Source organism: Oncorhynchus keta, chromosome 5 (assembly GCF_023373465.1).
Source record: "Oncorhynchus keta strain PuntledgeMale-10-30-2019 chromosome 5, Oket_V2, whole genome shotgun sequence".
NCBI classification, from domain to species: Eukaryota; Metazoa; Chordata; class Actinopteri; order Salmoniformes; family Salmonidae; genus Oncorhynchus; species Oncorhynchus keta.
Window position 1 is genome coordinate 24,065,723 of NC_068425.1, and position 16,954 is coordinate 24,082,676.

Here is a 16,954-nt window from a genome sequence, read left to right on the forward strand (position 1 = left end):
CCTCTCTCTCCTCCACATTTGTCCAAGCCATAATTTACACTAATGTACTGACACCACCAGCACTGGACACTCATTTGGAGCTTCAGCCTCCTGTCACCTGGGAAATAATGTCCTGCTACACCTACCTCCTTCTAAGACCTCTCTAAGTCCTCTGCTTTCTCTCTCCATCTCTGCCCTGCTCTCAAAATCCAGCTCTTTTCTCTGTCTGCTCTTCTCTCCTCCATCTCTCTTTTCTCTCTCTCTCTCCTCTCCAGCTGAGCTCATTTTTTCAGGGTTACAAATGGGGGTGTTCTCTCTCTGTCTCTCCGCTCCACTGGCAGAGTGACTGAGCTGTACTCCTACTGTACTGTCTACCGCTGGTCTCCTCTAGACTCCAACACCAAGTCCACTCAGTCCATCTCAGCCATCTCTAAGACTACACCACTACACTACACATGGCTACAGCTACTCTCTGCCCCTCTGACAGCCTGTAATCACCAGAGGTTGTTAAACATGCGGGCAGAGGAGCTCATGCTGCTACATACACTATATACACAAAAGTATGCCGACCCCCCTTCAAATTACTGGATTTGGCTATTTCAGCCACACCAGTTGTCGAAAATAGAGCACACAGCCATGCAATCTCCATAAACAAACATTGACAGATGAATGGCCTTGCTGAAGAGCTCAGTGACTTTCAATGTGGCACCGTCATAGGATGCCACCTTTCCAACAAGTCAGAGCTGCCCCATAAGTGCTGTTATTGTGAAGTGGCAACGTCTAGGAACAAAATGGCTCAGGTGCAAAGTGGTAGGCCACACAAGCCTAAGCGCGATGTGCTTAAAAATCGTCTGTTCTCAGTTGCAACACTCACTACCAAGTTCCAAACTGCCTCTGGAAGCAACATCAGCACAACAACTGTTTGTCGGGAGCTTCATGAAATCGGTTTCCATGGCCAAGCAGCAGCACACAAGCCTAAGATCACCATGTGCAAATGCCAAGAGTTGGCTGGAGTGGCATAAAGCTCACCGCCATTGGACTCTGGAGCAGTGGAAATGCATTCTCTGGAGTGATGATTCACGCCTCACTATCTGGCAGTCCGATGGACGAAGCTGAGTTTAGCGGATGCCAGGAGAACGCAACCTGTCCCAATGCACAGTGCCAACTGTAAATGAGGAATAATGGTCTGGGGCTGTTTCTCATGGTTCGTGCTAGGCCCCTTAGTTCCAGTGAAGGGAAATGTTAACGCTACAGCCTACAATGACATTCTAGATTATTCTATGCTTCCAACTTTGTGGCAACAGTTTGGGGAAGGCCCTTTCCTGTTTCAGCATGAAGCGAGGTCCATACAGAAATGGTTTGTCGAGATCAGTGTGGAAGAACTTGACTGGCCTGCACAGAGCCCTGACCTCAACTCCATCAAACACCTATGGGATGAATTGAAACGCCAACATCAGTGTCCGACCTCACTAATGCTCATGGCTGAACGGAAGCAAGTCCCCGCAGCAAAGTTCCAACGTCTAGTGGAAAGTGTTCCCAGAAGAGTGGGGGCTGTCATAGCAGCAAAGGGGGGACCAACTCCATATTAATGCCCATGATTTTGGAATGAGATGTTCGACGAGCAGGTGTCCACATACTTATGGTCATGTAGTGTATATTTAAGAGTTCAGTGGAATTGTGACGTACAGAAGAATAGGTATATCACTGTTGTTAAAGATGGCCAGTTTCAGTTCCCTGAGCCAGTAAAGGAATCCTTCACAGTGTGAGGCTATTTTACACATATATGCACTAGGCGTGTGTGTAGGTGAAGCTGATGGTGCATGGTGTGGATTAGTACCATTTACTAGCATTGATATCACTGATTTGATGTACATGTAGGTGTCAGCAGGTACTAGCATTGATATCACTGAGTTGATGTACATGTAGGTGTCAGCAGGTGTTAGCATTGAATGCTAAGGGCTGTAGGATCATTCAGTGGTTGGTGAAACACCTCAAAGGATCCAGTCTCTTAGCACACTCAGATCGTCTCTCCCTCTCTGCTCTGCTTCTCTGCTCTGCTCTGCTTGTCCTCATTATGGAAAAGCTGTTCCACTTGGCATCACATTTAACCTCACTTTCCACTGAGACAAGCAAAGTGGGTCACAGGATCTGGAAGCACTAAACATGCCAATGGGAAGTACATGCTGCTAGAAACAAGGCTGAAACTGAGTGATGGAGAAGACGGGAAACCGACAGGAAGAGGCTTAGTGACAAGATGTAAATGACAGTCATATACTGTATGGATAGAGAGAAAGACAGACTGGAGAGGGACACATCCAGTCAAGAAAGGAATATGAAAGTTTGTGTAAATATGTTGAGTAAATAAGGAAGTAGTTGCCTGAAGGAAGCTTTCAATCAAAACCAGCATATTGTTTTTCCACCCTAAACATATACACTGTTAGAAGTTTGGTATTACAAAACTACAAAGTATAACAAAATGGCTGGAATGAACAAATAAGTCAAAATAGAGTTTGCAGCATTTTCTGTGGACTACAATGATGGTTGCAAACTAACAAATTCAGTCAAATAATATAATTACTGTATTTAATTAAGCAAAATGATTAACTAGCTAGGCACTGTAAGCTAACATTACAAGTTCAACATAGCATGCTTCAGACGATCCACAAATCTATAAATGAATCATGGTTCATAATAGTTTAATGCGAGACGACACAAGGGGTTTGTTGAACCAATAAATACGTCATACCACTAATAAATTGTGAAGACACATCCAAAGATTAATTCAAAAAAAAGAATGCATTTTTCCTTTAATGATTTACATTTTACAATTCTACAGCAGACCATTAGAATGTTTACCTCTTCAGAAGGCTGATGATATATCACCATCTGAATCAACTCTAAATCTTGGTCCAGGGGAAACGTTGGGGAACCAGAAATGAAATGTTAGATTTTTTTGTTTTAAGTAAATAAACAATATGTTCTATCATGTAATATAAACAAACCTTTCTTATCTGGAACAATCAATATTATATGTAAAATATTAAATTACAATAAAGCACCATTTTCAATAATAATAATAATAATAATAATAATAATAATACAGACAGACATGACTGCTTCATGGTTTTACATAAGATGATGTAGTACCTCTGTTGGATTGCTACTGGAACGATGTCTAGATGACGAAAGTGGAATGCTCAAATGACATTACAAATATGTAAGAGCAACGCCCATTTCAAAAATGTGAATCTCATTCATGGATGTAAAATAATACATGCAACCACGTGGCTGACTACACATTTCTCAGATAACATTTCATTGCGATCACCATCTACACAACTAGCCTAACCAGTGTGATCCACCAAGTAATGAGCGAGACAAGACTAAAAGCAAGATTATCAAGTAACAAGTCACTGTCCTTGTTCTAACTCACAACAGATTGCTTTGAAGTTGCTTCATAATAATGTCATAAGCACCAAGTATTCTCAGTGTGGATACAAAGGGGAAAGAAGGAAGGGAGGGAACACAAAATGTACCCACTTAGTCCAAGTTGCCAAACTAATACAGTATCATCTACCCCTTGACCTACACAAGACCAAAGATAAAACCTCATTCTGCAGAAAACATTGCAGTCAGTCTCCCACCCACCCGGTCTCCCTCCTCGCATACTGTGGGTGCTCTGGACAGCGCCTGCAGAGCTGCAGTTCATGTCATGCACGCCACCTCAGTGGAGTTGTCCTGGAATTTACAGGCCTGGAAGTCATTCTACAGTACACACACTGTTGATGCACTGTGCATTTCTTAATGCACCATTGACTAATCTTCACTCAAATTGGCAAGGCAGTGCAGAAACATACCATGTACAGAAAAGCATGGTACCTAAAATTCCTCCACACTCCCACACACACTTGCAAGTCTATGTACTTAGAGAAACAGGAGCAGATCCAATAAAACTGTACATTTTAGAGCTCGTAGACAGTACTTAAACTGACTGGAATCAAAGCCCTACTGCCCAAAATCACAGAAACATGATAGACACACTTGTTTTAAAACTTAAAAACACATTTTTATGTCAAAGTAATCATGTTGTAGAATGTGCAAACGGTTTGTGTAGGCCTATCTTCCTGACATGTCAACTTCAGAGAACAACTCATTCAACTATGTTACAGTACAATAAGAAGGCCTCCACATACTACTAACTAGAGGGTTCAATATGCCCACCTTGAGGCTAACCTCTGCTATGACAGACTATGAAAGGACGTCATGCCAGAAAAGCATTGTGGAGATCTATTCACTACATATTTTCCTCTTGCAAATCACTGAACTGACACATAAGATGGTTGCATTCACAAAATAAATAGAAGTAAAACTGTTAAGCATAAGCATTACTCGATCCACACAGATGTCAATAAAACCTCTGAGACATTCATATCATAACAGTATCCAAGAGAGGGATTAGAACAAACACCAGTAACCATTAAACAAACATAATGATAGGTAGATTGCTGTAAATTGCTGTATAAAAAAACATCAGGGCAGAGATATGCTCCTCATGAACAATTCTGTACAATAATGTTGATATATTACAAGCTGCATCAAAGTCAGATGAGAAGAACAGGTATAAATCAGTCTGTATACTGGAGGTCCAGATCCACTAGCCCATCAGTAACCACTAGCCTCAGTCTTTGGGCTTACGGTCTGAGACCGGGGTACTCAAGGAGTGGGATGATGTGGGAGCATGGTGGGATGTTGGTGGGTGGTCTATGGGCTGGCACTGCGGTTGTGTGTCCCTCTTGCAGTGGTCATCCTGGCCTTTAAGCCCTGAAAAGCCCCCACAGAGAAAGATGGTGAGTGTGAGAGTTGGGGTCCACATGGCTCCAGAACCAGCCTCCCTGGGTGCCCGAAGGCTCCATGAGGCAGCGGTACGTATAGTTGGTGGGCGGTGACCCTGGGTAATCTCCCAGGCCCATGGTGACTGAGTGGTCACCAGTAAAGTTGACCACATAAGGTGGACCTTGGTGTCCATAAGAGTAGGAGAAGGAGGAGGAGGGGGGCTGCTGTTTGTTTGCTGGTGTCTGTGATCCAGAGGGAGAGCTGTGTGCTACTTGGGGGCTATTGTGCTGAGACATAGAGGGAGAGAGCGAGGTGGAAAAGGTCAAGTCTGAGGAATCGTAACACAGTTTGTCAGGTGACGCCGATGTGGCATAGGAAGAGTGAGGGTTCTGGGAGTGCACAGCACCACAGGGCTTGTCCTGATTCAAACGTTTGCCATGAGAACCATAACTCTGAGGTGCTTGGCTGGGGAAAAAGAAAGGCCTTGGGAGAGTGGAGAAATTTTTGCTGCCAAAGCTGGTTTCAGTGTATTGAGGTTTGTCAGAGGGAGGCTTCTCCAAAGCTGTCGTTGTACTTTTACTGGATGTCTGGAAATAATCTGGATGGACTTTGTCATTGGGAGGATTTGACTTGATGGGGTAGTTTGATGCATTGAGACGAACTGGATCTTTTCCCGAAATGATGCTATAACTGGGCATGCTACCTTTATGGCCGCCAGCGCTAAAACCTGAACATTTGTTACTCTGGTGGACCTTGTCAGTGTCACTGTACCTAGATTTGGCAATATGAGGTTTGGCCGCAATTGTAGGGTTGCCAGCGACAATATTAACTTTAGAAGGGGCACTGTTCAAATTCTGACTTGGTTTCCCTCCTTGAAACTTAAGCACACTCTGGATCACACTGGAGCTTTTGTCATACGTGTTGCGAAAAGCATCTCCTACATTAGGATTTAATTGTGAGCCAAACTTGTTAGAAACCACTTGAGGTGAATGGACAGACTTGACTGAGTAATTCTGGGGCCCAGTTTTGAAGGAACTTGGCACTGGCTGAGAGGTGGAAAAAGATTGAGATTTGTTGGAAGAACTCATCAGGTGGAAGGGACCAGGAGTTTTGACTTGAGGCTGGACCTTAGAAAAATTGGAATGAGCAGAACTAGCCTTAGTACCATTGGTGCTCTGATGGTGAACATTGACTGGTGTATTGTGGGAATGGGAACCGATGGATGGAGTATTTGTATTAAACATGAATGATTCTTTCTGAGAGTAGTGGGTTTTGGCTGCTGAAGATAAGGCCTGTGTCTTAGAATCTTCTTTTGACAATTTCATCCCAGGATTTTTCATCAAAAACGATCCATGAAAGTCCCCTCAGCGCTGCTCAGGGGTGTAAAACAAAAATTTGCATTGAGCTGTCCTCTGTCTTTGGAAGTATCCTTAACTCCACAATCCAGAGACTCATTTTTGGAGCACACAAGACCATTAAGAAATTGCTGATCCTCTGCATTGAAGATACTTCCTGGGCTTGGAGGGCCAAGGTATGGTGTTTCTGGGTTCCAAGCATCCGAGGGGCTATGAGAGAGGGGACTACTAAAGGGCCCGCTGGGTGGATCCATTGGACAGAGGTCTATTGGAGAGGTTTGGAGGATGTTCTGTGGATGATAGAACCCTTCAAGATTGAGACACTGGAAGTCGAGGAGATCTTCACAGCAATTAGCAAAGCTGGATTCTGTAGAAAGCATCCTTTCTGGAAAACTGAACGGTGGAGACTGAGACTGGGATGGAATCTTTGAGGTGGAAGCAGTGTAATCAGAAGGTATGTTTTTTTCTAAGGATTGTGACTGACATAACCCTTCTGAGAGTTTAGAAAGACTATTGTCTATCTGTAGCAGGTTATGACTAAGACAAGAAGTTCCCATCTCTCCAGTTGCAACCTTACGAGCAGTCTCTGTTTTCTGCCTTTCTTTCCGTCCCCTTCCCTTCCCCTTCCCCCTATTAGTGATTTTTGGCATGGCCCTATCATTCATTGTTTCAGGAGCATAGGCCATCACATCAGAACCCAAAGGTTGGGGTGAGTTAAGGGTCAAGGGTGAGAGAGATAAAGTGAGGGGGGTTCTTTTTCAGAAGAACAGCAGAGGAATCTTTTAAAGTGTTGCACTTGATTGCACTGTTGAGTTTCTGGCAGGTAGGAGGTTGAGAAGGGCACTCTTCTTTGGCTTAACGCATGTCATTTCCTTCTTCTCTTTTTCAGACTCTGCTTCAATCTGCTCCAACACCTGGCTGTCCACCTCCCATACACCCTGTATTTTTCTCCGCAGTTTGATCCGTGGTAAGGGTTGGTCTTCATCCTTTACTTTGTGTTCATGCAGTGTCCCACTGTCAACCAAAGTACTCTCTATTCCAATACAAGTATCCTTCACTTGTTCTCTGTCTTCAGCCAAGGATGGAATATCTTTCTCTTTTTCACAGATTCTAACAGGACTTGGTGTGACTTGATAGTCACATTGCAGTCCCCCCACTCCGACAGACATACCCTCACTAGAAATTGTATGGCCCTTTTCTCCTGGCAGTTGCTTTACTCCATAAATAACCTCGTCTAGCACCTCATTTATCTCTACCTCGCTGAGCTCCCCTGTTCCTTTTTTTTCTTTCGAGTCTACAGCTACAACCTCACTCTGCCTGTTCATCAAAATGGGACCTCTATCATTCAAACTCCCCAATCTGTCTCGTCTAACTTTACGTCTCTTCCAAAATCGTACGTCATGAGTCTCCTTCCCATCTGCCTGGGCACCCTTCTCCATTTCTAAGTTTAAGATTGACACAGAATCTAAAATGGCCCTATAAGGCTCCAATTGTTGTGAATCAATGGACTTTTCTGCTTCAATAATCAAATCCTCTCCTCCTGCAGGTCTGTCCAACTCCCACACTTTGCCCCTCTTTCTCTTAAAACGAATTTTGAAGTTGAGGCTCTGCCCTTTCCCGTTCTCTTCCTTGCATGTTTGTGAGGTGAGTGAATTCAGTAACTCAGTATGTGATTCTGGCTTCTTCTCTCCTTCATTTACATGTTCTTTTTTAGAATCCAGTGAGATTTCACCATGTCCTGCTTTGTGTTTGTTCTCATCAGATTCATTCTCCAGTACCTCTGAGTCGCGGGTCCCTCTTTTATACTTTCCTGCACTCCTCCGTGGCCGGTCTTGTTCCAGTTGATTGACTCTGGGACGCAGCATTCTGGGCGTTGCATTTTGTTTTGCTGTCCTCTTGAAGGTCTGTGTCCGAGATTGGACCCCAAACTCTGAAACGGTAGACTTAGGGTCCCTATTAGACCGCAACCCACCTCTACCGCTGTCCTCCAACATTTTGATAGCTTTAGTTTCTCTTCCTGAACACAGAGTAAGATTCTGCCTCAGCTCTGTGGAGGGTTTGAGGTCCTTGGAGGATGGCTCTGACACAGGAGAGTTGATGCTCTGCTCAGAGTCAGTCTCCACCGAATTACGGAACATCCGTTTCTTCAGAGGAATGTTGGCCTGGGTGTGTGTCTGAAGATATTCTGAAGAAGGAGGGGGAGACTTGGAAAGCCTATCTTTCGCTGGGATTAAATCATCATTACTTTGTGGCGAGTGAATATGCAAGTCTTGACCTGGACCCTCAAGTTTCATCTTATTAGCCCTTCCTTTCCCCGTTTGGAAGTTATCCCACTTTGTGTTGTTGCATGAGGCAAACTATTTGTCTGTGCATCAGATAATATTTGTTCCCTAACCTCTTTCCCTCCATCCTTATTTGCCTCTCTGCCATCTTCCATTTGCTTGTGATTGGAGGAAATTAGATCTTTCTTTCCTGTGTTCCCACTTCCTGAGCCCCCAGCCTTCTGATCCCACTCTTTTCTTAGAATATCAGAAAGCAGAACCCTCACCTGTTTGATGACAACACCCTTCTTGTCCATAGTTATACTACTCCCCATTTCAGACACCCTCTCATTCTTACCTCCATCCTTTCTGACAATGCTGTCACAACTTTTGCTATTTTGTCCTCCTGCTTTTCCATTACTCTGTTCTTCTGCATCATTTCGCCCTCTAAGCACCCTCTTATCACAGCCAACAACTTGAGATTGTACACTTTTACTATTTAGTTTTGCCCCTCTATCAATGTCTTTTACACTCCCCTATGCCCCTTCCCAGCCACACTAACCTCCCCCCACCAGCAGCTTCTATTTCAATGACCTTCTCACCTGCACCTTTCTCACCATGTAATAAATCAACCTTCACCACAGCAGTCTGTTCCCTTCCTACATCAACTTTGTTAATCTTAGCCTTGAAATACATTTCCCTCACCCCTTTCTTACCTTCAGCGTCTGACAACTCCCTGCCTGCTTCCTCCATGGACTTCTGCTGGGACCTGGACACTCTGGTGTCTGCCTCTCCTCCCTGTGTAGCTGATCTAGCCATCTGTTCTGCTTGCACTGGTACGCTGCTCTCTCTTCTCACAATGCCCTTTCCCTCCAATCCTGGACAGGCCCTTTCTTCTGCTACACTTCCCGGCACAGACACTCTTATCAAGCTAACTGTGACTTGCTTCAGTCCTGACATTACCGGAACATGGTCAAGTGAGGGGAAAGAGGGGAAATGGTGTTAGGGGTGGTAGTGACAAGGGGAGTACTAATGGGTTTCTGGTGATTCCCAGGCTTCTTGGCTTTGTCCAAAGCACTTGTGCAAACTTCAACTCTTTTACCAGAGGGTTTGCTCTCCACAAGTGTCCCATCAGTCCCCGATTCTCCAATGGTTTTGATTTCCACTTTCAGATCCACTGGTTTCTGATCTGCATCCTGAGCCTTGCTGCCTTTGGGCCCGCCTCCACCAGTGTATGTTCTGTTGCTGATGTATGCCACATCATTGTTGTTACCGCTGGTGTTATTTTCGATGGTTATGCAATTGGTTCCATGAAACATTGTGCGTGCCATCTTTTCCACTACAGCTATCCATGTGTTTCTGAGGACTTGCACTGTTGCTTTTTCTGCAAATGGGTTTGGTGAGTTTAATGCGCTTGCAAATTATTTTGTTGTTCTTCTTGGCTCTGGAAACAGACTGGCGTGTGTGACAGTTTCTGATCATGCTCCTTGTTCTGGAAGAGATCCTTGTCTGGACAGATACTTTTTCCACCACTCGAAGGGGCTTTCCACCCAGTATCTGTCCACAAACTACTGGTCCAACATTCTGTTGAGAAGACAAGGAAGGGTGAAGAGTGAAAGGCTTCAGGTTTAACTCACAAGTATTGCTGCTCTTCTCTTTTTGTCATTCTCTTTGGTTGTACAGCAGAGAGCAGCTTGTTCCTTCCTCCACTTGTCTTTTGTCTCCACATGTTCAAGCTGGTGCAGTAAGGACCTCTCTTTGCTGGTGGGGTCCTTGCAGCTCAACAAGAAGTTGAACGTGTGGCGCCGTACTCGACCCGAAGGTCCCTCAACACCACCTCTGATAGGGATGGCATTATCAGCTGTTGCTGCTTCATTCCCGATATCCTCCTTTGCCCCTCCTGTTTCAACCTTTTGGTCTTCCTGCTCATCATCAGAGCATTTCTCTTCATCTGCTGGGTAAATGAATTCCTTGAAGGGATAGCTGAGACAGGAAGACAAAGAACTAAGAAATTCAGGCAAAACCAATAGCATTGCAAATAAATGCATACTGCACCTGACATTACATTCTAGTTGCATACAGTCACTAACTGTCTTATCTGCAATACATTTATCAATAAAGACAGTTTATTGCTCAATGACCAATACGTAGTACCACTTGTATCTTCATAGAATGAGAATTTCGGGCATTGTTAAAAGACATGAACATCGTTAGCTTAATGTTTGAAACGAGATACACAAACTTACCTGAACTTGAAAATGTAAATGTAGGCCGAAATGTAGGAGGACAGGGTGCTTTCCCTCTGTTAAGACGAAGGTCTGTGTCTCTGAGGCGGTACTTCTGTCCAGACAGGTCATTAGAGTCATCACAACCAGGCTGCCTCTCTCTGTGTCGGAAGTGACCCTCTCCTTTTCTAAATAATAAAGAAATAGTATAATATTACACGTCATTATTTAGTACCAGTCAAAAGTTTGGACACACATTCAAGGGTTTTTCTTTATTTTTACTATTTTCTACATTGTAAAATAATTGTGAAGACATCAAAACTATGAAATAACACATATAGAATCATATAGTAAGCCAAAAAAGTGTTAAACAAATCAAAATATATTTAATATTTGAGATTCTTCAAATAGCCATTCTTTGCCTTGATGACAGCTTTGCACACTCTTGGTATTCTCTCAAACAGCTTCATGAGGTAGTCACCTGGAATGCATTTCAATTAACAGGTGTGCCTTGTTAAAAGTTCATTTGTGGAATTTCTTTCCTTCTTAAGGCGTTTGATCAGTTGTGTTGTGACAAGGTAGGGGTAGTATACAAAAGATAGACTTATTTGGTAAAAGACCAAATCCATATTATGGCAAGAACAGCTCTAATAAGCAAAGAGAAACCACAGTCCATCATTACTTTAGGACATGAAGGTCAGTCAATGCGGAAAATATCAAGATCTTTGAAAGTTTCCCCAAGTGCAGTCACAAAAACCATCAAGGCTATGATGAAACTGTCTCTCATGAGGACCGACACAGGAATGGAAGACCCAGAGTTACCTCTGCTGCAGAGGATAAGTTTATTAGTTACCAGCCTCAGAAATTGCAGCCCAAATAAATGCTTCACTAAGGGTTCAAGTAACAGACATCTCAACATCAACTGTTCAGAGGAGACTGTGTGAATCAGGTCTTCATGGTCAAATTGCTACAAAGAAACAACGACACCAATAAAAGACACCAATAAGAAGATGGGGCTTGCTTTGGCCAAGAAAACAAGCAATGAACATTTGACCAGTCAAAATTTGTCCTTTGGTCTGGAGTCCAAATTTGAGATTTTTGGTTCCAACAACTGTCTTTGTGAGATGTTGTGTGGGTGAACGGATGATCTCCGCATGTGTATTTCCCACCATACAGCATGGAGGAGGAGGTGTTATTGTGCTTTGCTGGTGACACGGTCAGTGATTTATTTAGAATTCAAGGCACACTTAACCACCATGGCTACCACAGCATTCTGCAGTGATGCACCATCCCACCTGGTTTGGGCTTAGTGGGACTATCATTTGTTTTTCAACAGGACAATGACCCAACACACCTCCAGGCTGTGTAAGGGCTATTTGACCAAGAAGGAGAGTGATGGAGTACTGCAGCAGATGACCTGGCCTCCACAAACCCCCGACTTCAACCTAATTGAGATTGTGAAGGAAAAGCAGCTAACAAGTGCGCAGCAAGACGGTTGGAAAAGCATTGGTTGGAAAAGCTGGTTGAGAGAATGCCAAGAGTGTGCAAAGCTGTCATCAAGGCAAAGGGTGGATACTTTGAAGAATCTGAAATATATATTTTTTCATCTGTTTAACAATGTACAATGTAGAAAATAGTATGTATGTATGTATGTATGTATGTATGTATGTATGTATGTATGTATGTTAAGCTGGTCATTGAGACAATCAGCTCACCTCTCACAGGTGCAGCATTCACACATTTCATTGTCTTCTCCAAAAAAGCTGTCGCCATAGTAACAGGTGATCTCCTCCCCAGGTGCGATGGGCCTCACCACTTTAACACAGCCTCCATTCTTATCACCAGGAACAAACTGGAGAGAAGGTGGAGGTGAGGGAAGAAACAAGGTGACATCACTAGCCCTGGGGATGTAACACTTCAAACAATAAAACCATAATAGTACAAACAAAAGACACAGACGAAGAGGATAATAACAATAATCATGTATAACAACACTTCTATAAAAAGGGAACAATGCTTAACAGAAACAAACACAGAGAGTGATTAAAAATATAGAAGAGTAACATGACTAATAATATATAACATTGTTGATTACCTTACAGTTTGGTCTGCAGTCTTCACCCAGGAAACAGAAACAAACGTATGGTTACAATACAGATATAACAACTTAAAAACACTGGAAATTATGCCATGCCTCTGTATAATAAAAGTATTGACCATTAGCAAATCCTGTGAAGCTCTGCTGTAGGGGAGCACATTAAATAACAGGATTAGATTAGTGCATTTGATTTGATCACTCTAGATCTAATGTACGACTTGTAAGGATTGCCTAATTAAGAGAAATCCCATAAGCAGATGCTCTGTCTGTGTGTTCTGTGATAGTGTATGCACAGTGGATTTCTGTTTTAGTGTGTTGGACTAGGAACCGAACAGCTGAGTGCCTGTACAGTGTGGCAGGGTAGCCTAGTGGTTAGGTGTTGGACTAGGAACCGAAGGAGCTGACAAGGTACAAATCTGTCCTTCTGCCCCTGAACAGGCAGTTAACCCACTGTTCCTAGGCAGTCATTGAAAATAAGAATATGTTCTTAACTGACTTGCCTGTTTAAATAAAGGTTAAAAAAAACTGGAGTTGAATCTTGAAAAACTCACCGTGGTTGATGAAAGCCGCAGGCCCAAGCCAGAGTTGTGCACAGCGCTTACGAGTAGAGTACATCACACTAAAGTCATTCACCCCTGCTCTCAGAACAGCACTGTCTGCTGGACTCAGCTCGGCTATACAACCCAATAGAACCTCCATCCGCTCACCTACAAACCTGCAGCATTCAGCGTCACAGTTAAACATGATATATAAAAACACAGACAAGATTTATCTAATCTGCAGAGTTACACATGACTATTGAATGCAACTGTTAAAATAAGTTGATCCTTACCAGTGCTTGGTAGAGGTTATCTTTGCTCCGTTGGTTTCTGAAGAGTATCGGTCACATGACTCAATCTGGACACCACTATCCAACAGGAAGGCACAGAGGTAGCGATACACCTGAAGAAATAATAGCTGTCAAGACCATGCATATAGCCAAGCATGTTCATGCACACAATCATGAATACCCACAGAGTGAAAATGGGTCATATTAGCTAACTACCCAAACTAATAAGAAACAATTACAGAGGCAATAAAAATAAATGAACAAATGAAATAAATTACACTGGCTAAAGAAAGGAAGGGGCAATCAAAAACATACTTCTAGTGCACACTGATATAACAGGGTTAACTGATCCTGCAAACACACACTTACATGCTGTTTCAGCAGTTCCAGACGGTGTGTTCCCAGTCCAGTGAAGTAGTCACAGGCCCAGTCTCCCACTGTGAGGGCCTCAAAGGTGGCCTGCAAGTCATGTGTGCGTTGGAAACGTAGCAGAGTCTCTTTGAGGTAGCCCCAACGACGGACCTCTGGGGGGGGACTGCAGGGCGACAAGAATTAGGTGTGTGCTGTTCTTCGCATTTGTGAATTAACCATTCCACTTCTCTTTGAAGAACCCTGAAGTTGTGCCTTAACTGCCTGATGAAGACTGATTACTAGACGCATAGAGGAACCATCAAGACCAAGCACAAGAAAAATGGTACAATGCATACATCTATGGCAAAAGTGTGTCATTTCACACACTTTTGTCAAATATAATGTAATGGATAGGTGTAACGAGATTACCTGACGTTCATTTTATGGGTGCTGAACCCCAGCAAGGGGTCCAGCACCAAGCTGGTGGCCAGATCATCCGTCTCACACAGCTCCATCACACTCATTTTACTGCATCCGTCCATCGCCTCCCACCATCAGCATGCTGAAGGGACAGGGGTCGGGGTCAAGGGACAGGGCGATGTGACTGACAACCACCCACAACTGAGTCAAGTTGCCCTCGTATCCCCATACAAGCTAACGTTAGCCTTTATGTACGGCTTCGATAAGCTAGTTCTAGCTCAAACATCAATAAGGTTGTGTTAGAAACTAGCAAACTGACCAGCTAACTAGCCTTCTGATATTGATGTCTAAATTAGCATCATAGCTAGCAGCTAGCTACCGCAGGACAGCATTAAGCTGAAAGTCTAGCTAGTTATCGTCTGACTCAGGCATAAGCAAACATGATAAATATAACTAGCTATATTGATTTATATAAGTTAGTCTGCAGATATATTTAGCATAACATTACCTGGGAGTATTTGATAACGAAAGCCGTTAGCTAGATTGTATCCGTAGTGGTTGCTAGCTAGCCGCTAGCTGGCTATGTCAGATGTCGAGTCAGCTAACGTTACGTAGCTAGCTGATCCGCCGAAACACAGCAGTTTCCTGGGGTTGCCTCGTTGATTCAACGCTGCAAATGTAATCAAATGAGCTAATCAGCTAGTTTCCACAGCAAAACGACTGACCCGAGGGAAGGATTTTTTTGTTTGTTGAAATGTTTGTTATTCTCGTATCAAAGTTGGGCGAACAACCACTGAGGTATGCGAGTAACCCTGCTGCAGTGAAACCGAACTAGGGCCATATCCGTTGTTTTTCATTGGCTAGTGCCAAGGTCAATTTTACGCCAGTTACGAAATCTCTCACAGGCCATTTGTCAATAGGGAGAGGATGTTCTTCAGTTCTAGTAATGCTGTTGGTTGTACCTGGTCATAGTAGGTTGGGTTTCAGTTGCTTGAATGGTCAGTCGTTATTTATAAATCAGTTTAACCTAACTTTCAAGTTACACAAATTGATAACCCTCTCAAATAACACTGTTACATCGACAGAATCCATGGCTGAAGGTCTCAGCCATCTACTACATTGGTGTAAGCAGTGGGATCATGTCAGTGGTCCTTCATGGTCTTGGAAGTGTGCCCTTACACACACGCATGCTGGGGTCTTGCACCGGACACCGAGGGGATAACGCATCAGTGGAAGCGTGTAACTACCCAGGATTGAGATACAAATCATTGTCGATCGAGGCCATTCCAACGACACTGAAGTGTTGGGACAGTTTCCAGACCTTGATTAAGCCTATAATTACGATGTTGGCCTAATAAAATTTACACAGACAGACCAATTCTGATCTCTTCCTACCAATTGGTCAGCTTTGAAATGTGATTGGGCAAACGACAATAGAACACTTAAGTGTCTAGCACTAGATTGAAGAAGCCAGAAAACTGGAATCACTGAGGATTGATCAAGGACAGTGGATACCACCCCCCTATGAACAATATTAAAATGTATGGCACCACTGAATAAGGAAGACATGCAAAGGCCCCCTATACCAGCAAGGGCCTAATTTTGGCCCCAGGTGGTACCCACTACAATCAAACAGATCACACATTTACTTAGCCAGACATTTAACTTGCCAAGGAAATGTCACTGGAATTCACATTAGTGCTCACTAAAAAGCAAGGAGACAGTTTCACATGATTGAAGACAGCCAAAATTGGAGATGCAATTTATTACAATGCTCTGTAGTACAACAGGGATAATGTAATGTGCACGGGTAGAGGACAGAGTGTCATGTGTCAAGCCCTCACTGACAGCAGCTTGTGTCACACGTCTTGCCCTCCTTGCACACGCAACCAGAGGCGCACTTGCTGCATCCAGTCGGGCAGCAGGAACAACAACCTGGAGGAATGATAGAAGAGATTAGTACTGATTAATGACCCTGACTGGTTTTCCAACAAGACCTGTGGCTGCTATATAACATGCCTGAAGGCATTTTATCTGGGCTAAAAGTTCAGCTGAATGTTAGACATGCCACTAGTGGCAGCATCCACAGTTTGACAGTGGATATTCAATTTTTTTAATTATTTGGGCATTGCACTAAATGCTTACAATGTAAGAAAAGATATGCAACTGTAATTTCAGGTGAATGATTCCTTTAAAGCAGGTTTTCCAAACTTGGATCTTGGGCCCATGTTTAGATTATTGCCCAAGCACTACACAGCTGATTCAAATAATCAAAGTTGATTATTTGGGCGAAAAAAAATAATCCAAGCGTGCACCCAAGGGGGGGCCCATGACAGAGTTTGGGAACACATGCTTTTAAGGGACACTAGGGAAGTCAATTTCGATCTTAAGTCTCAATGGTGGGTTGCGCGTTGACACTGGGCGGATTTGATTATGCCGAGCAGCGGGGCACAGTTTATGGCTCTTGATGTGAACGGGCAAAGGCCGTGAGGGAGGAACCGGTTCGCAAATCGAACTGTCATTAATCTGCACCGCACCGAATTTGCAAACTAGTTGTATTCATAGGGAAGAGAAGAGAGATATATTACTAATGCACGTGAAGG

General features: G+C 43.5%; 1 protein-coding gene and 1 pseudogene across 2 annotated transcripts in view; both read right to left on the reverse strand.

Moving 5' to 3' along the window:
* The window catches only part of LOC118372560 (serine/threonine-protein phosphatase alpha-2 isoform-like), a 40,484-nt gene that overhangs the window by 7,438 nt on the left and 16,092 nt on the right, over positions 1 to 16,954 (reverse strand). The gene's annotated exons all lie outside the window — the stretch shown is intronic.
* Positions 9,749 to 15,226, reverse strand: LOC118372556 (histone-lysine N-methyltransferase KMT5C-like; annotated as a pseudogene).